Source organism: Mastomys coucha, unplaced genomic scaffold (assembly GCF_008632895.1).
Source record: "Mastomys coucha isolate ucsf_1 unplaced genomic scaffold, UCSF_Mcou_1 pScaffold22, whole genome shotgun sequence".
NCBI classification, from domain to species: domain Eukaryota; kingdom Metazoa; phylum Chordata; class Mammalia; order Rodentia; family Muridae; genus Mastomys; species Mastomys coucha.
In genome coordinates this window covers 105,173,610-105,197,162 of record NW_022196905.1, presented here as the reverse complement: position 1 = coordinate 105,197,162, position 23,553 = coordinate 105,173,610, and the positions used below count along the sequence as shown (strand labels likewise).

Below are 23,553 nucleotides of genomic sequence, written 5' to 3'. Positions count from 1 at the left end.
ATAGAGAACCAGTTTGAGGGAAACACCCATGCCAATATGGTCACATTTGGTCAAGGGCATGATCAGAGTTGAAATTTAAGCTGAGGACCAGTACCAGTTCTAGAAGTAGGTGGAATGTTCTAACACAGGGGTTCCTCAACTGGAAGAGGCAGCAGAGTTGCCTGGTGGTCCCATTTGGTCCAGCAACTCTCTAGTGGGGTTTAGGAGGTGACAACAGCATCATGGTCTCAAGGGTGTGATGCCTGGAGCATCACAGAACCACAGCTTTTAGCAACTCTTTAGCACCCCTGTAAAGCTCAAGATGGTGCCAAGGAATGCAGGCAGAGCAGATGCCAAAATTAGAGACATCTTGCCAGAGACTTGGGTTCGAATCTTGCCGCCGCCCTGACCAGGAGTCTTCCTAACAGAGTTCCCCGGGAGCCACGCCCCGGCCCTGGAAGTCAAGCACGGATACCGGGTTCTCTTCTGGGATTCTAGGCAGTGCTTCTTGCTTAGGCGCCAGGTCCGCGTTCTCGCCTCCGACCGTCGCGCGCCTCTCCACTGGCCAGCGTTGCTATGGCAGCGCCGCAGGCGGGGATGCTGAGGCTCGCAGTAGCCCTTTTGTGAGGCGCGGGGGAGATGTGCACCCCACATCTCTCTGCTTGAGTCCTGGACCGCAAGATGGGTGCTTATCCGTGCGCCCCACCCCACCCCCACGCCCGAGGCCGGGTGCGGCACCTCCGCCCGCCAGCCGCTCCTGCATTAAAATTTCATGGGCGCTGCAGTAAACGCGAAGACGACGCCGGCTGCGCTGGGGGGCCGTAGGGAGGGAGGCTGCGGACCAGTATGGGGAGGAGTTTGCGAGGGGAGGCGCTTGCAGGACTCCCCCAGTTCTGTTAAGAGCTAGGCACAAAGAGCCCTTTACACTCCAGCCGCAGGAGCGAGGAGCCGAGGTAAGCCGGGGTCGTCATTCTTACTCCCCGCCGTGCGCACCTGATCGTCGGGAGGGCGACGGGGGTCCCACAGTTCCAGGGCAATGGTGGACCCTGCTGAGTGGGTGACGGGGCTCCCAACCCTATATGGCCAGATGTGAGGCTCCAGTGGATGGACCATGGGAATGGGAACACAGAGGATGCTCAGGGTCTGGTAGTCATGGTCTGAGGGGGAACAAAGACCCTTCCCTTCCCCCACAGCTAGATGCACATGGGCGTGGGGACTCCCGGTACACATCAACCCACAAGGTTAGCAGGTAACTCTCTGGGCTGGGGACTGCGCCCAGGCATGGAGGGTGGGGTAGCAGGTGGTGTCTCTGACTCCCTTCCCCCCACGCCCAGCCCTTACCCTTCCTCCACTTATGGGACTCATCCCAGAGCTGGGGCGTCCAGCGCAGCCTCAAACCCAGGGCATCTCTGCACTCTCACTGCGACATCGCTCTGGATGCTGACTGCACATCCTCGGGGAGTCACTTCTTTGGCACAACAGTCTCGAGAGGTGGTAAGAACCCATTTTAAAGACAAGAAAAAAGAGGTCCAGAGAGGGTTAGCGGCCTGTCCAAGGTCACCCAGCCAATGATTTTTGAGTCTGACACTACGGACTCTTGAAGCCCACATGGCATCTCTAAAACGGTCTGGGGTGACCCCAGAACTCACTAGCTCGCTCGGTTCCTCAACCCTCCTGGGCTTTGAGACACGCTCTGCAGAAGCTGGGGGTTTGAGAGGGAAAGGGCCAGACCTCTTTCATCCAGGACCCGAGAGAGATTATTACTTGGACAGAGGGATTCTGGGGACCCCTGCCTCCCTACTCTCGTACCAGGCTCCTGAGCACAGGCCTCCAGGCGTCGGGGATCGCTGGCGCGCACACCCCACTGCGGAGAGGAGTCGCGCCAGGAAAACGCCCCCACCTGCTGCAGGGAGGGGCTCAGGGAGCGAGGGCAGAGCGAGAACTTGCTGGAAGCTGGAAGCCAGTTTGTTTTTCTCCGCGCCAGCGTCGCGCTAAGCTGGGCGCAGCCTTGCTGCCTCCCCAGAGCGCTCTTCTCAGGAGGCGTCTCCGGGTGTGGAGAGCGGCGGGCAGGGATGAGTAACCCCACACTCTGGGGCTCCCCTCAAGTGAGCCAGTGTCGCGCCACGTGGCCCCGCGCTACGTCAGCACATCTAGGGCGGGGCTGCACATCTGGAGGTGCTCAGAATCGCTCCTGATTCCGGATGGGGGGGTGTTCCCCTGGGCTAGAGAACTGACCCCCACCCCAACCCCAGCGTCGGGGCAGACGGGTTCCTGGGGCCACTCCTTCTGCGCCCTGCTTTGGGAGGGCACTGAACTCTCCCTACCCCGAATTTGGTTGATATCCTATTGAAAGAATTTTGGGTTAACAACTTTAACCTCTGCACACCTTAAATTTGCCTTTTTATATCCTTTGCGGTTGGCTCTGAAGTCTGCCCTACGCTGACCTTGCAGAAAATTCAGCCTACTTCCCCACCCCACCCCATAACGGTGTGTGTGTGTATGTGTGTGTGTTGTGTGTGTGTGAACACGTGCACATTTGACGTCTTAAGTGTCCCAAAGAGCTTTTCCAGCTGGTTGAAGACAACCTTTTAAACAACCATAGGAAAATGAGTGTTGGTCAGGCATGATCCTTGCAGTCTTAGAGCTTGGTGGTGTGAGGCAGGAGGATGGCAAGATTGAGAATAGCCTAGGCTACTAAAGTGAGTTTTGAGCCAGTCAGGGCTATATAGTAAGACCTTGTGTAAGAAAGAAAAAAAAGAGAGAGGGAGAAAGGGGGGCAGGAGGGATGAATAGAGGGAGGGAGGGAGGGAGACCATGCAAAAGTCAGGCTGGCTGCTCACAGCTTGAGATGACATCAACACCTGGGAAGCTAAGGTAGGAGAATTACCGTTTTGTTTGTTTGTTTGTTTATTTGTCTGTTTTGTTTTGTTTTTTGAGGCAGGATCTCACTATGTAGATTAGGATGGCCTGGAACTCAGAGTTCTGCATCTGCCTTCCAAGCAATGGGATTAAAAGGATGCTTATAATCACCTACTGTGCCTGGGTAAGGATTAGATCTAAAACCAACCTGGGCTATATCACGGCACTCCGCCTCAATTTTGAAAAATTTATTAATTTTGGTACATTTTTTCTTGAAATCCACCTTCCTGAATTTAATAAAAACAAAAACTGTGAAGCTTTAGAAAAGACAGAAAGAAGAGGAAACTCCATTTTCGCTGAAACTCACCTCACAACGTGCTAGGCTCACTGTGGTGTCAGGGCTTCACTGGAAACTTCCCTCCTGCTGCTCCCCTCTCCCCCACGACCCCCCCCCCCATCAGCTCATTCTGTAGTAGACTGCTTTTCCCGGCACAGCTCACACCAAAACCTCCCCAAGTTTACCCATTGGAGTTGTGGTGGTGAGAAAGGGCTGAGAGCAGAAGCCTGTGTGTGAATCCTACCTGCCATGCCAAAGTCAGGCATTCCCCAGCCTCTGACTCTTCAGCTGTAGAGTCATGTTCTTGGGGGTGGAGGGCTGTTGAACCAGGGTCAGCAACCTTATTGAGGGTAGACCCTGTAACACACCTGCTGGGCCAGCTCACTCTTGTGTTACCTGTCTTGGTCTGGCTCTGTGCCTCTGGATGGTGCTCCCCTTCTAAGTGACCTTCTGCTGTTGGGATTGTACGCCTCTAGAGCACCCAGCCTTTTGTGCAGGTTCAATGGGCTGGTGAATAGCTTGCAGCTCAGTCCTCTGCTCCCAGGGGACCCTTCCCCCCCACCCCCCCACCCCGCTTTTGAGGCCTGGCTCATTTGTCCTTCTGAGAAACAATAGACAGGATTCTCAGAGGCACCAGCTGGCTGAGGGTGACATCTGTCTCTCATTCTTTTCTGCACTGATGGGGCAGGTGTCCCCTCTCCCTCTTGGTGCCAGGTGGCCCCTCTGGAGGAGCCAAGAGGAATGAGAGTCTTGACCATTGTGTCCCTGAGACATAGGAGACAAAAACAAACCTGAGCTTACCCTGGTGCAGCCTCAGTGTGGGGAAGATAAGTTGCTGAGGGCTGGGAGCTGGCCTATGTCTGTGATCTCAGCACTTGGTGGGTAGAGGAGTTCACACTCATCTTAGCAAGTTCTAGGCCAGTCTGGGCTACATGGGATTCTCTCTCTCTCTTAAAAGGGGGGGGGGAGAAAAAAAAAACAACCCTTGGGCTTAGATATCAGCTGGATGAGAAAATAGAGGCAAAGGTCATGTGGCTGTTCAGCAATTTAGACTGGAGTCAGGTTTCAAACCTGGATCTAATGTGTGCCTGTGAGTGACATGGTGCCACCTGTCCCTTAAAGGGGGACTTAATGAGTCACCTGGGGATCATGAATGTAGCTGCAGTAAGCTGATCAGGATGCACATTAAACATGTGGATGTCCCCAGCATCTGTGGGTCTCATCCCCCATCTGCATCCGGAGCCCCAGTCTCCTCTGTAGAATGGGGACTACAACACAGTTGGTCTTAGCTGGGTTCCTTCTCCTGCCTTTTGCATTTCTCTGGCTCTATATGTCCTCTTTTGTGCTTTGTCCCCTGCCTGAGTGCCCAAACTCCCTGCAGATCTCTGGAAGGTGCCACTTGCTTTCCCAGGGGGGCTTCTGGAGCTCTGGGCACCAGAGCCTCCAAAGCGGTTTGTGTCAGCAGTTCTTGTCTGCCTCTGCAATGCCAGCAGAGATTTTATCCCCAGGTCAGGCGGGAAGAGCAACACCAGGGACCTCAAGTACAGCCCTCAGCCATCTATCTCCCTGTTAGCTCTTCGCTGTTACAGGAACTGTGTGCATTTCTTGGGCGGCATGAATGTGCTGTATAGCCAACCACTACACCACCAAGATGATGGTGTGAGGGCTGGTGGGCTGTCCTGTCACCTCATGGAACACTCATAGTGACAACAATGTCACACTCATTCTGTGGACAGGGGACTGAGGCTCAGCACTTGGGAGACTGAGAATGGAAGACCTCAAGTTTGAGGGGAGTCTGAGTTCGAGGCCAGTCTGGGCTATATAGCAGGACACTGTCTCAAAATAGAAAGACAGATCCAAGGTGCAAAGTCATGATGGGTTTCTCTGGGTTCCATGCCTGTGCCCTGCCCAGCACTCTCTGAGGAGCTCTGTTGTGGTGATGCTAAGGCGTGGCCGGCCCTGGATACCCACCTCTCATTCCTGTCTTTCTCTCTGTGATAGCTGGAGGCGTGTCTATTCTCATCACATGGATGTGGCTGACTTGTCTCAGTGGTACCTGGACGGGAAGCTGGGATCCAGGCGGTGGAGGTCAACGGCTTTACCAAGTTGGCTCTGTCACAACACAGGGACTGTGCCTCCTGAACGTCAAGGTAGGAGAGACCTATGTCTCACAGGTGCTAGTCTTTTGCTCAAGTTTTCAAAGGGGCTACTGGTCTTGGCTTTTGGGGGCAGAGCCATGAGCCAGATCCACACAACCTCTGACCATGAGCTTCTTGCCCCTGGTCCTCTCACCATGCATAAATACCTTTTGTAGAAAATAACCCCCAAATATGTGATTAGCTTGTTTTTTAAAAATGAGGGTACAAAATAATGTGCTTGGGACAGGTAGAGTGTTTACCTAGTATTCCGAAGACCCCTGGTTTGAGCCCCAGCACACCAGGAGCTAGATGTGGTACCACAAGCCTGCAATCCTAGAAGTTCAAAGTTAACCCTGGCTACATTGTGAGTAGCCCAGGCTATTTGAGACTCTGTCTCAAAACAAGCAAGCAATAGACAAACAGTAAGAAGTCAAAAACCAGGGGCTGAAGGGATGGCTCAGTGATTCAGAGCACTGGCTGCCTTTGCAGAGGACCCAGGTTTGATACATAGCACCCAGATGGTGGCTTGCAACTGTAACTTCAGTTTCAGGAGATCTGAGCCTACCCACCCACCCTCTGACCTTCTTTGATATACTGCACACACATGGTACACAGACATACAGGCAGGCAAAACACTCAGACTCAAACATTTTTAAAAGCCTTAAAAAAAAAAAAACCCAAAACAAAAGAACTATGTGTGTCTTTTGCCTATGCGTCCCCTCCTAGGCTCAGACTTCAGAGGCCCAGTGACTGTGACCCCACTGTGGGTCAGATGTGTGCCTCTCAGCCCTGCCCTTTCTCACTAACTCAGCCCTTTCTTGCACAGTTTAAGAACAGTGCTCCACTCCTGTTTCAAGGGTACAGCCCAGACTTTTGACCACAGTCACTATACCCTACAGTTCTGTTTAATGACACTGTCATATGTCTATTGCCCATGCCCCACCCCTGCCCCCTAGATTGCCCAAACCTGGGGATCCATTCCTATTCCCACTCTGAGCCGTGGCAACAGATAAGCTACTTTGTATTCCTTCTCATTGTCCTTCTATAGACATTTTGTATAAAACTGGCCACACTCACTACTCATATTAGTTTTTATTTGTAAATCTGAGAGAGAGAGAGAGAGAGAAAGAGAAAGAGAGAGAGAGAGAGAGAGAGAGAAGGAATTTCATTATTTAATCCAGGCTGACCTTGAACTCATGACCCTCCTGTCTCAGCCTCCCCAATGCTGGTATTCCAGGAGGGCACAACCACACCTAGCTCCAGGTCTGGCTTTTCTCAGCATGGCCTGTGTGGTTTGTCCAGGGTTTGTCAATAACCAGATTATTTTTACCGCCCAGTTGGGTGCCACTGTGTGGTGGTACATCTCGTCTGTTCCTTAGGGATTTTAATCTGACCCATGCATCCTACCTGGGGTGTGTCTCCACCGGGGTTGGTTGTATGATGGCTGAGTATAAACGCAGCTTGTGTTTCTGCTGAGGGGCTGTACTGGCTGGTTTTGTGTGTCAACTTGACACAAGCTGGAGTTAGCACAGAGAAAGGAGCCTCCCTTGAGGAAATGCCTCCATGAGATCCAGCTGTCAGGCATTTTCCCAACTAGTGATCAATGGGGGAAGTCCTAGCCCATTGTGGGTGGAGTCATCCCTGGACTGGTAATCCTGGGCCCTATAAGAAAGCAAGCTGAGCAAGTCATGGGGAACAAGCCAGCAAGCAGCCCCCTCCATGGCCTCCGCATCAGCTCCTGCCTCCAAGTTCCTGTCCTGGGTAGGTTCCTGTCCTGACTTCTTTTGGTGATGAACAGCAATGTGGAAGTGTAAAGCCAAATAAACCCTTCCCTCCCCAACTTGCTTCTTGGTCATGAATACAAACCCTGGCTAAGACAGGGGCCATGGTCTGTTTTCTGAATTCAAGTCACTGATTAATGGGTAAAGATCCTGGCGGTTTTCAGAATAACATCTCAGAGTCACGCGTGTTGTGCATGTGGGGTTGGAGAGCCACAGCCTCACCCTGCTCACCCTGGTTTGCATGGCTCCCAAACCCACAGCTTTCTTTCTGCACCACAAGACTGAATCAGCCCGACCCAGGGACTGACCAGTGTTCCCTGGAAACCTCCACCGTCCTCACAATGACCAGGACTCTGGGGCTGCACCCTGTGACAGGGTGGCTGTGGGCTTGTTCACAGAGTTCCTGCTGGTTTCCAGGTGACAGAAGAGTGGATGGATTTGGGAAAAGTCCTAGCCACCCTGAGAAGCAGTCTTGCAGATAAGTACCTGGTCACCAGTCCACCTGCTCCTGCTCTCAGCTGGTGCATGAGAGCAAGGGTCAGCTCTGGAACCCCCAAAGGGAGGGTGGGTGGATGTCCTGCCAGCTGGTGCATGAGAGGAAGGGTCAGCTCTGGAACCCCCAAAGGGAGGGTGGGTGGATGTCCTGTAACTCTGGCTCTTGAAGATGCCATCTTCAAGTTTGAACAGGCTCCTCGGTCTTGCAGACACATGGGGACCTCCTCAGGGTTCCCTGTGGGAGACGTTCCTCTACTCAGCTCCAAGCTTCTGTGACAGGAGGCTCTAAGAACAGCTACGAGATGTCTCACCTTCCCTGGCTCGGGGTTTGGTGGACAGGTGTAGCATAACTGTCAGGACAGAGCAAACCTGAGTCCTGGGATGGGATTCAGGGTACACTCCCTTCTCTCCTCGACCCTGGTGACTTGCAGTGGTCGGCACAAGCCCTGCACCCTTTGGCCACCTGTTCTTTGTTGTGGGAGTCACAAGAAAGGATGTGGACTGAGGTGGGCAGAGGGATGTTTTCATTTCCCAGCCATGCCTCGAATGGCCACTATAGTACCCTTGTGTGACAGGGCAGGGATCCGAGAGAGGCACAGGCTTCCAGCAGCCAGGATAATACTAAGCTCAGAGTATATCCCGATGCCCCCCACCACACCCCTCTGTTGTCCCTTAGCTGCCCATTTAGCTCTGAGTTTTCCTGGGTCACACAAGAACCCACAAGGCTCTAGGTGTCAGAGAAGGAGGAGGCAGATGGTTCCTGAGCCAAGGCAGGGCTTGGGCATGGTCATCTTGTGGGGGCAGGGATGGGGTGGGGGCTGGCTCTTCTGTCTTCCAGAGTCATCCTGTGATGTCTGTGGGGGAGGAGCTAGGAGCTGGGCCTTCCATGATGTGGATGATGTAATGATGGCAGGTAATGGTGAGAAGCATGCTCCCTTTTAGGAGGGTGGGTGGTCCTCTGTCTCATATCCCTTCCCTCTCAGGAGGCCTGGGAGCCAGAAGCAGAAAGTTTGCCGTGCATGGCCTCAGTAGGAGAGAACAATCTACACCCCCTCCCAGCGGAGGATCTGGGGGAGGGTCATCATCTCACACAGATATGAACTTGACCTTTAAGGTGATGATGCTGGGTGTCCTGGGGTGAATGACAGAGAGATGGTCCCACCCTCTAAGGTCTTCAAGTATGAAAACACATCACCACAGCTCAGCAAGCGGGTGAGCCCTCTGTCCTGTGGGGTGCCGTGTCTGTGTGTGGGGTGGTGGTGGACACAGGGTCTCAGCTGAAGTCACTGGGGACTCTGGAAGTCTCCTCCTGAGTCCATTCAACCCCTTCTTGGACCCTGGCCTCTTGGGGGTCACTCTGGATCACCTGCCACTGGCTTTCTGCTGATCCTTTGAGTGAACCCCACCTGTCGGTTTCTTTACCACTTCCTGTCTAAATTTATTCTGAAAGATTTGTGTCCCGGGCTCTGCCTCCTGCTCCACGTGTATGCTCGTATGTTGGGAGCCCAGGATGTAGGCTAAGGGCATCTGGGGTGCCCTCACCTTCTTTCCTTGTGCCTCCCCCAGACAGCTCTACACATCTCCAGATCCTGATCTGTCTTGAAGCCCTGGGGATCCTTTGGATTCTGACCTCCTGGAACTGGGGAGCAACCTGTGTCCCTGAAGACCCCGTCCTTCCCAGTACCTGAGACGGAGCTCCTTGAAGAAGAGCCATTCCTGGAAGATGTACAACTTAGGATTCACCCTGCCTTTGATGGACAGCTCCAGGGGGTTGGGGGAGGGGCATCGTAGGCCCCTCCTCATCCCATGCCAACTGGAATCCTCCAGTCTCTGGAGATGGGGTGGAGCTAGGCCCCCTCCTGGCCACAGGATGGTGCCTCAAAGGACCTGTGGGTAGGGCAGGGACTCCGTGGGCTTGGAGGAGGAGCCGCTGGGGAGGAGCCCAATGTCTGTCTTTGTCTGTTTTTCTTTCTTTTTTTGCCTCTTCCTTTCCTTTTCTTTTTTTGTTTGTTTGCTGCTTGAGAGATGAATCTGTTTAGGTGCTCCCTGGATGAGGTTTAGCTCCCTGCTGCTTGTGGGAAGAGGGCAGCCCGCCAGTCCTGGCCTGGGAGGAGCCTGGCTAGGCCTTGCCTTGTGCTATCCAGCACAGGAAGAGAAAGAGGGCGCTCTAAGAAAACCAGTAGGGAGGTTCACAGGCAGAGGCAGAACCACAACCCCACTTCCTCCAGTCACTGGAGAATGTACTGCACCCTGTCTGTGGTTACACAAGCTTTGTGCAGGACATGGGGGTGCTCAGCCAGCACCCCAATCCATATTGCATAGCTTCAGAGGGACAGAGGCTGCCAGACGCTCCCTCCTCAGGATGCAGTGCCCAGTATAACCTGTCCGTTCTCCACCTATTGTCACAGACTGTCCTGGAGGAGAACTCCCAGTGTGTGGTCTTCATTGGGACAGTCTAGAAACAGGAAGCCCTTGACTGGGGTGGGGGTGGGGCGGTTGCTTATTTATTCTTCATCCTGGGCTGTGGTGTTCAACCCCAGAGACTCTTGTCACAGGGCTTGAGGCTGGCAAAGCAAGACCAAAGTGCCAGCAGTAGCTTATGTCTTCACGGGGCCTGAGTGAGTGAGGTCCCAGGGATTTGTCCATAAGGGTGACGGTCTTGCCATTTCCGGACCCGAGCTTATGACCTCATCTAAGCTTAGGCACATCCTTGTCTCTCTGCCTTCACAGAGGGGCTGGGGACTCAGCCAGTGCCTCTTGGGAGGACTCTGACAGGGTGGTCTCACAAACATGAGCAGCCAGTCTCCCCTTCAGGGTTCCTCACATAAGGAGGAACAGGTGCACGTAAGATGGGTACAGGGTTGCTGGCACTGTGCCAGGTGTCTTGGGGATATACATGGTGGCTACAGCCAGTACAGAGCCAGCTCAGGTCTCAGGGAACCCTCTAGAAGCCCCCTTGTCTCCACCAGCTTTGATTTCCACATGTCATATGGGTCACATGCTCTCCTGGTGGCCCACGCAGCTCTCAGACAGCCCTCTGTCTGGCTCAGTGCTGGGCTCTCAGTAGATGTGCCATTCAGTTCTGTTCAGTGGGAGTGTAGGGAGTTTAGGTGAGGGTTCATCTGGGTTGGGTGCTGTCTGATCCAGAGGTGTTTCTGGCTGGGCCACTCGGGTCTGCCTTGTTGACCAGTTTGGGACAGCGGCCCCCTTTGGTCTCTGTTGTAGCTTGCCGCATTTTCCAGAAGGAGAGGAACCTTGTTTCCTGCTAGAACATGGATTCCATCATGGTTCTCTTTTTGGTGAGCTATCTTGGGAAATGCAGGTGCTGTCCAGCGGAGCCTCAGACATTTTCAGTTTCTTAGTCAGTAGAGAGAAGCTGTGTCCAGGGGAGAACTAGACAATAGGCAGTCAAGAGAGGCCAGCCTGGGAGAGAGAACCCCCAGCCCTGGCACAAGTGAGGGAGAGGCTTCCTCATCAGGCTGACCCCTGCCAGGGCTCTGGAGGATGAGAATGCTGTGGCTTGGCTGAGTGCTTTCGGGAAGAAATTAAAGCAAAATTCAAATAGGTGAGATACAGCTCGGGACTCTTCAGTGCCGGGAAGTGCTAATGAGCACCTCAGACACCCAGGCTGGGGCCAACGGATGAAACATTTTGTCTTTGTTGGCTACAGAATAATTTTCTTACCAAATAGCTAGAATGCTGGGAGACACAGGTTGGGCTTTAGATGTGTTAGGAGTGATAGGGAGGATAATTAAGGTGTGCTCAGGTGGCCTAGTGTCTGTCGCCTGGGAGGAAAGAGAAGCTGGAGGGGTGGGCGTTTGGGGAGTCTAAGCTTTTCCTTGCAGTTCCTTCTTTGTAGAGGAGGGTAGGGTAGGTCAGTGGTGAGAGCAGCCAGAGGCCCACGAGTCGTGGTGGTGGAAGAGAGATGTTCATCTCCAAGCACAGCAGCTCTAGGGGTGGGGTGTGGGGTGCAGGGTTAGCTGTTTTGTGGAAAGACGCTAGCCTGTGTGTGTGAGTGTGTGTATGCACAAGTATGTGAGATCATCCTTCTGGGAAGAGGCTGGCCACAACCAGGCAGGGGGTTTGCACTGAGGACGAGCTGGGTACGTTTTTTTAGCAGATCTGAAGTGTCTGTGGAGCTCCGAGACCCACAGCCTAGAAACAGAAGCTCTGGGCTTCCAGCGTGGGTCATTGAGGTCAGGGTTGATTGCTGCGGTGGGTGCTGATGGGAATAGAGGCAGACCCCCTGCCCTGGTCAGGTTCCATGCCCAGGCTGCTGGGGACAGGAGGCCTGTGGTGGGTTGGGGCGGGGGTGAGAGGGGAAGGCTGCATGGTGTGATTAACCTACTAACCAACCCAGGGCTCGGCCAGGACGCTGTGGCACGCGACGAGATGCCTGGCCTTCTGCCAACCGACTAATCCACTAACCTGGCCCGAGCATGTCCTACTAACCCCGCAGCAGCCAATCCCTACTAACTCTGCAGGCCAGGGGCCTTCCAAGAGGCTGGGACGTGGAGCAGACGAGACTCAGGAAGGCCCTGCCTGGGAGCTGGGATCTTTGTGCAGACCCATCCTGAAGGGCAGGGCATGCTAAGAGACTCACCAACTCTGCCACTTGCTGCTGGCGGAATGGGACCCTTCTACTTCCCTTGGTGCCCATGGTGAGGTGACCGAGGTGTTGCCACATGGCAGGGACTTCAAAATGGAAAAACACGCTGAGGGCGGGCTGCAGGGGACTCGGTGGTGCATCCATTCTCTGATCTCGGGTGTTCTGCACACAGACCCTTCTACCTGGGGCAGACACGTGCTTTGAACCTTTAACGTCTCTTCCCTTTCTCCCCTCTTGCCAGCTTTCTCTCCCATAGGCAGCTCTTTTGATTACTAATTGTCTAACCCCGGGGCAGGGCACCCCACTCTGCATCCCGCCGCCCCTTAACTAACGGCCCCCCCGGCTGCCTTCTTCTCTCTAGTGGCTCCTGTGTGTGTCTGCTGCTGCTGTGTTCTGACCTACTAACCTGGCCCTACTAACTGGTTTCTCTTCTTACTAACCCAGCCCTGCCGAGCTCTGGGCCTCCTGGGGGCTGGTCCCTCCTTTTGGCAAGCAGATGTCCCCAGGCTGTCCAGGCCAGGTCTGAGGCAGGGGACAGCCGTATTAGTGACGCCCAGAGGAGGAGGAGGAGGAGGCTGTCCTGTGGGCGTGGGACGCTGGACTCCGAGCATGACCTCTCTCCTCTGTGCACAAGTCTGGTTGCCACCAGGAGTGGATGGGACCAGGGGATCTCGTGGAAACCATTGTAGTGCCCGTGGCTCTAGAATTGGCAATTCTGGGCCCTACCTAGTTGGGGCCCTCTGTGATTTAGGGCAGGGAGAAAGGGGTAGGAAGGCCAGGGGCTGGCCATCTTATACAGGAGCTCAAAGGTGTGTGTCTGAACCTGAAGCCCTACCTGGAAGCTTATAAGTGAGTTTCCTAAGCAGGAAGCATGTGAGGGTGCATTTCCCTGAAAAGCAAAACAACAACAACAAAAACCAACAGAGCAGAGTCAGGCTTTTCCTATGTGAAGCTTGATGAGAGGACATCAGGAAGTCTGTAAGATGGCCTTTCTCTCAGCCTGAGAAGAGATGGCCGATGACCAGTAAGAAGAGTCTCCACAGAGGCTGTCAGCTAGCCAGGCCTTTCCCACCGAGAGGGGTGGGAATCTCAAACTGGAAGTCTATTTGGGACCATTTTCACACAGGAAGTAGGCGTGAAGATATTTTTTTCCTCAGGAAGTGTTTAGAAACACTCTCTCCACACTTAGAGAGGACAGGACCCACAGTTGGGGAAACAGGCACCACGACAGGCCCTTAGGGATTAGGGGAGGAGCAAATGGGTGCCAGGAAGTGAATCCTAAAGGCCCACAGGCTGATTGATGGGCAGTCACCCCAGCTCCTTGTCTGGTTTATACCCATGCCTCTGCCCCAGCCAGCCTCCCCCAGAGCCCGCCAGCTGCTAAGCCAGGGCCACACCTGGGGGTGATTTCATGCCTCACCTCCAGTAGGCTCATGGCCTCTCTGGGCTAACCTCTGGCTCCTTTGCACTAACTCTAGCTCTCCCCCAGCTAATCCCTGCCTCTCCCTGGCTGCCCCAGGGGCTGAGCACTAGCAGCCAGCCCCGCCCATCCGCGGGGCTCCAGGCTCCTGGCCTGGCTTTGGCTCGTTCTTTTGAACCACCCTTTCCTCTGGACTAATGTATGCCTTTCTGGTCTGTTCCTTCTGACAGAAATGAATGGCTGTGGATTTCTCTCTGACTAACAGGTCTCACACTCCTCTCCCTGTTACCACTAACGGCTTGGATGGCGGCGTGGCTGGCGAGGGATGGGCGGAGGTTCTGAGCTTGGTTGGTATGGAGAGGATGTAGCTAGGGAGAGTAGACACGTGACCAGTCTGGGTCAGAGCTTCCAAATGTCAAAGTGGTAACGGGCTGAGGTGTGGCTCAGCCCAGGAGAAAGGAAACTGTCTACTGAGCATCTTGGTGGAGTCAGACATACAGCCAGCCTTCTGTGGGTGTGGCCACTGGCTCCATCCATAGTCTTACAATCTGCGTTGGCCGTTAGCGCCTGTAAACTACACTATCGGTTCTTGTAAGCAGTTCTATAAGCAGTTCTTAGCTCATTCAAGAGCCTAAGACACCTGTCTGCTGGGCCCAATTTGTTCTATATGGACTCGTTGAGCACATAGGGCATAGACTAGAGTCCTTGTTTAGAAGACTTAAATGGTTTTGGCCCTATGATGACATCAAGCTCCAGATAGAAATATCCAGAAGGGCTGTAAATTCTCTATCGCTTACATCCCAGAGTAAAATAGCTCGGACTTTACCTCTAAGTCTTCTAAGGTAGCTCTTTTACACAGGGTAGGTGTGCGGCTGGCAGGGAGTTAGAAACCCTTAAGGCAAAGGAAAGTCCTCTGGAAGCAGGGACAGAAAGCCAGGAGGATAGGAGACCCTTGTGGAGCTGGGGGTGACACCAGGGTGACGTGGACAAGAGAAGAGAGCTTGTTTCATGGAGTGGCCTGAAGGTCAGAGCCTAGAATGCTGGAGGCTCAGGGACAGGCTGCCTGGGCAATGGGTGCTGCGAGTGCTGCTTACCCACTGGCTTAGGGCTGGCTCTAGAGATGCCAGGGAGCCTAAAGAGGGGCCTGAGCCACAGAAGAAATGGAGACACCCTATAGGATCGGGAGTTTACCCTCCAGGTACGGCTTGTACTCGCTGCTGCCCTCTCATGGCCAATCTGCCACATTTCACCAACAACGCCCAGAGAAAGGCTGCGCAGGGCTCTGCTTCAGATACTGAGTCTAGAGGGAAGCCTTCTTCACAGAAGGTGTGACAGGGTACCGGTTTGGGACAGTAGCTGGTCCTCAGTGGCTGTAATTATGTGTGATGGGTCCGGGACACTGAAGGGGGCAGGGATCAGGAGAGCTAAGATGAGGTAGATAGGGAGGGCTTGCTGAAGAGGGATCATGCCAGCTAAACCTTGACAGGTAGGGAGGTCATGGCTGGATACAAGCCACACTCGATTTAGGATTAGAGAGTCTGGGAGATTCCTGGTGAAGTGTATCCAGTGAGAAGCTCAGGATGTGGCAAGCCCCAGGCCCTGCTGGCTGCAAACATGGACTTCATCCCTTGGGATGCCAAACATACATAGTCTACAACTGTAATCCAGCACTAGCACATTAGAGACGAATCTCCGTGCTCTGCCTGCCTGCCTAGTTAGCATCATATGGTCTGAGAGAGAGGGTGGCAGGGGCAGAGTTCTCAGGCTGCCCTGCTGATATCAGCCTGGGTGGGGCAGGGAGGAGCTTGCATGTGTGCTGGCCATGTTATAGAAAGCACCAGAACCCCTGGTAGCTGGGAAGATACTTCCATCCATCTGGAGAGGAGTGGGGTTCGTGCGAGATCCCCGGAAAGCAAGGGACTGAGGGGACAGCGAGGAACTTAAAACTTAAACACAGGCTTCGATGGTGTACGTCTCCTCCAGAAGATCTGGGGTAGGTGCTGTTGGCAGTGATTGTGTGTGTGTGTGTGTGTGTGTGTGTGTGTGTGTGTGTGTACAGTTGCATGAGAGAGAGAGAGAGGTGGTAGGGAAAAGAGAGACTATAACTTGAGAAAACTGAGTCCCTGAGGCTCCTTCTAATCCCCTGCATCCGGGCTGCACCTGCCCCCTAATTCCGTTGAAGTTTAGGTTTGTTTTGAGCAGGACCCTGTGGGTGTAGAACTGGCCTGCTGTCTGAAGAGGTCATAGCCTGCTTGGAGAGAGGAGCCACGGCCGATCCTCCCCGAGGGTGGGGCTGGAGGCAGTGAGGAAAACCTGGAGATGCTCAGGTTGGGAGCTGGGGTGCAGCCACTCTGGAATCTGTTTAGGACACCCATTGTTTTATATCAGCAAAGATGTCTGTTCCATGTTGTTTCTGCTGGGGGATGCTGAGTGTGGGCCCTCCAAACCTGATGTTGATTTAAAAATGTAGATCTTTCCATGGGTCCAGCTACAGTTATGGGGTCTTTTGATTTTCATGCTTGTAGCTGCCTCTGTGTAAGATGCCATTTTGATATTAAAACCGGCGCACACTGGAGAGTGACTGGTTTATAAGGGGAAGGGTTGTTTGAGGGGAGGAGCAATCAGTGGGACTTCCGTGGTGGGGTAAGCTGAATTGCTGGTGAGTTAAGACAGTGGGGCCAAAGAACTCATTTTTAATTTAATAAAATATTTGGGCAAGGTGTCTCAGCTGGTAAAAAAAGCTCACTGCAAGTCTGATGGCAAGTCCAAATCCCTAAAACCCATAGAAGGGAGAACATAGAAAGAACATGACCTCTGACCTCTCCACATTTGCATTCAGGGGTGTCGCCCCCACCCCCCACCCCATGTAGAAAATAGAGCTTCTAAAAGTTATGATGGTGTGGGGACAGCTCAGTGGGTAAAGTACTTACTTGCCTTACAAGCATGGTGCCCTGAGTTCAGATCCCAGCAGTCATGTAAAAAGTTGGATGTGGTGTGTGCTTGCCAATCCAGCACATGGGAGGCAGAGGTAGGCAGACTGCCGGAGTGCACTGACCAGCCTGGCCTAGCTGAGCTTCAGTTGTCCAGAGGCCCTGCCACAAAACACCTGAGGGTGATCTCTGGCTTCCACACACTGGTGACAGACATTACTAGTTGATCACCCATCTCTGGGAATTTAGGTGTGACAGACATTACTAGTTGATCACCCATCTCTCTGGGAACTTAGGTGTGTCTTTGAGATCTTTCTCAGAACAATGTTCTAGGCGACTAGGATGAGTTGTGTGCTTGGGTGTTTTGAGAAGTCTGGAATCAGGGTTTGGGTAGTGTCAACCCAGGAACCAGTTTGAATCTGGGGATGGCCAGTTCCATGCCATGTCTGGAGGAGAGCTGGCTCTCTGTGAGCTGCCACCTGCTCTGTACGATGGGGACCACGCTGTAAGTCAGCATGGGAGATGCGAAGGTCTGCTAGGGTTCTCGCTGAGGTGAGCTGAGCTCCTGCCATGCCCCACCAGATGGTGGAGCAGAGACTCAGGCACTGTAGGGCAGGATGGACCAGGAAGCAGAGAGGAGGTCAAAAGGAGACAACTGCCACAGGCCCCAGGGATTTAGGGTGGTTCTTTCGAGATCCGTCATGCAGTCCTGGGGAGATGGGCAACAACATGTGACCAGGCAGGGGCTAAGAGCAGAGGTCCAGCTGGGCCCTCTTCCACCTGGTGTATGAGACCCTCAGCTCACCACTGAAGATAACCTACTTGGCCAATCCACCTGTAGTTATTGAAAGACCCTGGAGCTCGGGAGACCCTCACTCAAGTCTCAGGATAACACAACCACCCAATAACTCATGAGAGACCGATCTTGCTGCAATCACATGAGGTTTATTCAGGCCAGATCTGGGGTCGAACTCATAGCCTGGCAGGCTAGAGGGGTTCAACCCCGAACACAAGAAGTGAGGGGTATTTAAAGGGAAAAACCACAACCCAAGGGGGGTGATGGGGTGACCAAGGATACATAGCATGAGAACAATAGAAAATTCTAAAGGAACCCACTACCTAGTTGAGCCAGATCACAAGGAAGTCATTCTGCACACTCATTATCTAGAGGAATGTGGTTTGGTCAACGCTATCTTCTTAATGACTGACCGCTGTCCTGTTCCTTATTCTGGGCAATGTTATCTTCTTAATGGCTGACCGCTATCCTGTTCCTGGAACTGACCAGTCCACATTCCTGGCTTGTTACAGAGACTTCCTATGTCTTCTTTAAGTAAAGGTTATACATTAATGCATTTCCATTAACGTGCTTTTTCCAAATTTCTAAATTCAGTCTTTCATTATGACTTGTTTCCTCACTGTGACAAAATGCCCGACAGAGAGCACACAGAGGAAGGAACTTGCTTGACTCGGATGGTTCAGGCTGTCACCAGTTGGCTGCTTGGGCAGAATATCATGGTGGCCTTCACCTCAGAGTGGACAGAAAACAGAACAGGTTAGTAACAGAAAGGGGCAAGACTGGACACATACCATGAGCCCAGCTCACACCACAAGTCCAGCTCACGCCGTGAATCTAGTTCACACTGTGAGTCCAGTTCATATCATGAGTTCACACAACGAGTCCAGCTTCATACCGCTAGTCCAATTCACACCACAAGTCCTGTTTCATGCCACGAATCCAGTTTCACACCATGAGTTCATACCCTGAGTCCAGTGAATCGTGGGTCGCTCAGGTGAGAACCCCCACAGACACACCCAATGCTGCCACAGCTCTCCAATCTAGTCAGGTGGGATCCCTCATTCTGGGTCTCTGATGGAAGGTTTGTCAACAGGACACAGTGTAGTCACCTGGGAAGGGAGTGTCTAAATCAGGCTGGCCTGTGGGCGAGTGAGTGAGTCTAGGGGAACTGTTGGATTCTGTTAACTGATGTGGAAAGGTCCAGCCTCAACAGAGGCACCACTTCCTGTGTTTGGAGCCTGAATTGAGAATAGAGAGTAGAGACAGGATAGAGAATGCTTTGGCTGTGCGTCACGTGACCAGTTCCTCCTTCCCGGCAGTGAGGGCTTTATTAACCTTAGGAGGAAAAATGCTTTTCTGCCTCAAGTGTTCTGTCTTTGTGTGTGTGTGTGAGTGTGTGTGAGTGAGCAAGAGTGAGCGGGAGTGTGCAAGTGTGTGCGTGAGCATGTGTGTGAGTGTGTGAGAGTGTGTATGAGTGTGTGAGCATGTGTGTGAGTGTGTGTGTTTAGTGTATGTGTTAGTGTGCATTAGTGTGTGTGAGTGTGTGTATAAGTGTGTGTGAGTGTGCTAGTGTATGTGTGTGAGTATGTGAGTGTGTGTGTATGAGTGCATGTGTGTGTGTGTGTGTGTGTGTGTGTGTGTGTGTGTATTATTGTTGTCTTCAAGTTTTTTCCCTGTCTGGATGTTTTGTCAGATCAACAGAGTGAAGCTATGATAGGTGTTCCGGTCCCAGGTCCCCTTCCCACCCAGCACTGCCACATGCCTAGGACTCAGCTGTTGGCCACCTTCTTATAGACCCCCACACAATGTGGCTGACGCTGTCCTACGTTAACAGGATGGGGGACTCACACTACAGGGGTGACGCCTGTGTGGGGCTCACAGTCCAGCGCCGGATGCTTTGAATTAGTTAGAAATGAGAAACTGACTTGGGACAGGGGTAATAAAAGGGCCTCCACACAGAAACATTAAACCACGCTCTTGAAAGTCACTATTTTCCCAAGCAGAGAGGGATCTGGGTGGAGATTGGCGGTTTCTGTAGGGGAGTCGCTGCGGTCTGCTTGCAGTTCATGGAAGTGGCCAGCAGATGGCAGCATCACACAAATCCTCTGCTCCCTCAATACTGGGCTGGGCCTGGATCGTCCGCCTGCCTCTGGGGGCCGCGGTCGGTCCCAGGGCTTCGGGAATCTGAGTGGGGTCTGGCATGGGTTGGTGGGGGCAAGGGGCTCTAGCAAGTGCGCTGAAGACAGAAACTCCAGAAGCGTGTGAGAGACGCAGAGCCGGTAACTGCCCTCCCCCGATCCCCCAGCCTCAGGTTTTCCCTCGCAAAACGCGCAGTGTTTCTAGTAGGTTCCATGCTACCACGTGCTCTTGGCAAAGGTCACTTTATTTTAATAACATTATTACCCTAAACCTCCTCCGCTGATGCTCAAAGTCTCCCAAGACCCCACTGATGCTGGGGCCGTGCCTATAGCCAAGACTCTCCCTGTTTCACCTCCAGGCCGATGGCCGTCCCCCACTGGGTAGACAAGTGGTCACCGCTATGCTCTTGGCTAGTGCTTTCTGGTTGCCAAGCTCAGGCTGAATGGCAGGAACATCCTGACTGAAGGATATCCTGTATCGGATCTTCCCTGGCCCTATTGCCTACGGTGTGTGTGCGTGTGTGTGCGTGCGAGTGTGTGTGTGTGTGTGTGGTGTGTGTGTGTGTAAGTGGTGCTGCTGATGTTCAGAGAAGGCAAGAAACTTACCCAGAGACACATGGCAGGAGGATTGAGACGCTGCTTCAAGGTGGCTTCCATACACCTGGGGTGAATGCATGCACCTCAAGTGCAGAGTCTATCTTCTCACTGACTCTGAGGCTGCATCACCATCACCACCACCATCACCACCACCACCACCACCACCACCATCACCATCACCACCACCACCATCACCACCACCACCACCATCACCACCACCATCACCACCACCATCACCACCACCAAACCAGACCCACGGCCACAGATGATCCTGGCTGCCCTGCTGCTCCTCTCTCCTGTATTCAGGGAAGGTGCTTTGCCCTGGGTCCAATCAAAGTTGGTTATTTGGGCCTTTGATTTCAGTCCCTTGCCTGTGCCTTGTGCCTGCATCTCATCGTCACAGGCCAGGTCCCCACATTTTATCAGAAAAGGATGCTGAGCCCTACCCGAGATCTTCGGAGACCTGCCGGATGCTTGCCCTGGATTTAGGTTCTTGTCGCCCTGGACAAGCCATTTCACCGGGCTGAGCCTCTGTGCCCAGGTAGAAGCGGAATGACCATAGTGTGTCCTTCCCGGGTGAGGGCAACTGGAGAGTCCTGCCCACAGGAGAGGTCCAGGCATGGGGCAGGGGTACATCTCAAACTGTAGGAGTCTTTCCTTTATGAGAACAAAGCCTTGTCTTTCTCAGAGGACGAGGGTCATAGTGTGTCTGCAGCTCACGAGCAGGTAACAGCCAGGCCTACTTCATCCCCACTGTGGTTTCTTCTGGACCCGGGCAGATTTTTCTTGGTAGCAGAACCAAGCTTGAGAATCAGATGGGCGCCAGGGCCACATCATCATGTAAGCTGGCAAGTCATCCCGGGTTGTCTGTCTCTGAGCCTGTTTGGTTGTGATCTGTGAAGCCACAGTGACCTGGCCTGTTGGTGGCCTTGTCCTACTGGTTCCTGTCAGCAGATGGATCTGTTCATCTGGGCAAAGGACTCAACTTAGGAGCAAACCCTCCTGCCCAGAGGACAGAGGCACTCCCGAGGACCAGAGAACAGACCCAGCTCCCTGGGCTTGGAGTCTTTGCGTAAGAGGCCTCATCGTGGGAAGACTCTTACTCCACAGAGATCCTGGAATCCGAGGAATGTACTGGCGGCAGCAGGCCCAGGACATCAAGCCTTGGACATGAAGGACGGCTGGCGCTTTTTTCCCAGCAACACAGGCTGCTTGACTCATACCAGACGTCACCTTTTAGCTCAGGGGTCAGGTCTCAAGCGCCTCAAAACTTTCCCAGGTTCTTGGTCCCCTGGCCGTCTCTCACAGTCCAGGATCTGATTTCACCCTCCAACCCCCAACCCCGCACCAGCTCCCTAGGGGAGCGTGGCTGGGCCCAGTTCTGTGCTGGGCACCAAAGTGTTGTGAAAACTGCCCGAGACTCTTAGATGTAGAGTCTAGCCTGGGCTCAGGTGCTGTGCCATCCTGGACAAGCCACTTCACTTGGCTGAGACTCTCTGTGTTCCATGTATAAAACAGTGTGACAGAGGTCTCTTCATGTGTGGTTGTGACTCAGAGGGTGCAGGGGTGAAGCTGCTGTGATGGATAAGAAATTCTCTTCATGCTGTAGACTGTACTTTCTAGAGAATGACTTCAGTAGGTTTTTTTTCCCCTTCTCACAGTACTTTGACATTTTCTTTGATTTTAAAATTACATTCATTTATTTATTTGTGTATGTGTGCTATGGGTGTTAGGTGTGTGTGGTGCTCATTGGATTTAACCAATGAGCCCTTTCTCTCTCTGTCTCTGTCTCTTTTTCTCTCTCTCCCTCACTCCCTTTCTCTCTCTGTCTCTGTGTATGTGTGTCTGTCTGTCTACCTGTCTGTCTCTGTCTTTATGTGTGTCTGTCTCTCTTTGTCTCTATGTGTGTGTGTCTGTCTCTCTGTGTGTCTGTCTGACTCTGTCTCTGTCTCTCTGTCTGTCTCTATGTGTCTGTCTGTCTGTCTCTCCCTATCTCTCTCTGTGTCCTGTCTCTTTGTCTCTGCCTCCTCTCTCTCTCTCTCTCTCTCTCTCTCTCTGTGTCTGTCTGTCTCTCCCTGTTTCTATGTGTCTGTCTGTCTGTCTCTCCCTGTCTCTCCTGTCTCTCTGTGTCTCTGTCTCTGTCTGTCTGTCTCTCTCTCTCTGTGAGTGTGTGTGTGTGTGTATGTGTGTGTTTGAGGAAGGGTCTCAACTCTAATAGCCCAGGCTGGTCTGGAACATACAACGCTCCTGTCTAGGATTCCTGGGATTACAGGTGTGTCCCATCACACCTAGCTAGATATGTGAACAGCAGAGGTGATACTCTGTGGCTTCCCAGTTGAGGTCATAAAAACTTAAGCACTTGCTGAGAGCATGGCAGCCATGCTGTGGGGCGTTGTGGGGAGTTGAAGCAGCTGCTAAGAGGCTATGTGAAGAGGGATGGGAGAGCTCAGTGAGGCAGAGCTCCCAGCTGGTGGCCAACCCCAACTCAGCAATCATAGGAGCCATGAGTTCTTGGCTCCAGGAAAGCTACCACGGCCCATGCTTTGCTTCGTTGGCTTGAGTGAACTGACCCCGCCGAGTCCTGCCCAAGCTGCAGGTCTGTGAACAATACAAAGTGTAGCTGCTTCAAGCTCCTGGGTCTTACATCGGCAGCTGGCACCGTGGCCTGTAGGAAGTTCCTTTTACTGCTGGGTTTGGGTCTTGCCTCAGCCCAGTGTCACCTTCCCTGTGGTGGGAGTTGTTCTTCCCCATCTCTCCCCTTGACTACTACAGGGTTGTGCCATTTTACGTCCTGACTCTGGTTTTTCTCACATCCTAGCCAGTGTCCCTCTGCTCGGATGGCTGGCTGTGTGGTTCCTTACTGGCTAGAATCCTAGCACATAAAGGATTTGGTTGATAAGAGCTCCACCAGACTTTTCATCCTTCACAAGGTGAGTTCTACTGAAGAGCTTTCTCTTTGTCCCCTGAGGAGCCTGTGTCCAACATCCCATTGATTGGCCCAGCCAGTGCATTCTCTGCTTTGCTTTCTAGAGACAAAGGCTCCGCCTTCCCTGTGTTCAGAGGTAGTTGTACAGAGGCCCCTCGAATACTGGAGTGTGAAGAAAAGAGCCCTGGCACTGGATGGTCTCATGTCAACTTGACATGAGCTAAAGCCATCTGAGGGGAGGGCGCCTCCATTGAGAAAATGTCTCTATAAAATCAGGCTGAAGGCAAGCCTGTAGGGCATTTTTTTAATTAGTGATTGATGGGGGAGGGCCCCGTCCATTGTGGGTGGGCCAGCTCATTATGGGTAGGATCAGTCTATTGTGGGTGGGGCCATCCCTAAGCTGGTTCTACAAGAAAGCAGGCTGAGCAAGCCATGAGGAGCAAGCCAGTAAGCAGCATCCCTCCATGGCCTCTACATCAGCTCCTGTCTCCAGGTCCCTTCCCTGCTCGAGTTCCTGTCCTGACTTCCTTTAATGATGAACTGTGCTG

The 23,553-nt window shown here is 53.1% G+C and overlaps 1 long non-coding RNA gene across 11 annotated transcripts; it reads left to right on the top strand.

Moving 5' to 3' along the window:
- Window positions 1-358: 358 nt before the first annotated feature.
- LOC116068170 lies at window positions 359-16,191 on the top strand. 11 transcript variants are annotated; one of them, XR_004109471.1, is made up of 8 exons: window positions 359-932; window positions 1,173-1,228; window positions 1,314-1,473; window positions 2,921-3,022; window positions 5,177-5,325; window positions 7,493-8,502; window positions 8,704-8,801; window positions 9,156-16,191. It is a non-coding gene; the product is annotated as an uncharacterized LOC116068170 (long non-coding RNA). The 11 variants fall into 11 exon arrangements; XR_004109469.1 differs by having other exon boundaries at window positions 361-932; window positions 1,173-1,220; window positions 7,512-8,502; XR_004109466.1 differs by having other exon boundaries at window positions 361-932; window positions 7,512-8,502.
- Window positions 16,192-23,553: the final 7,362 nt, after the last annotated feature.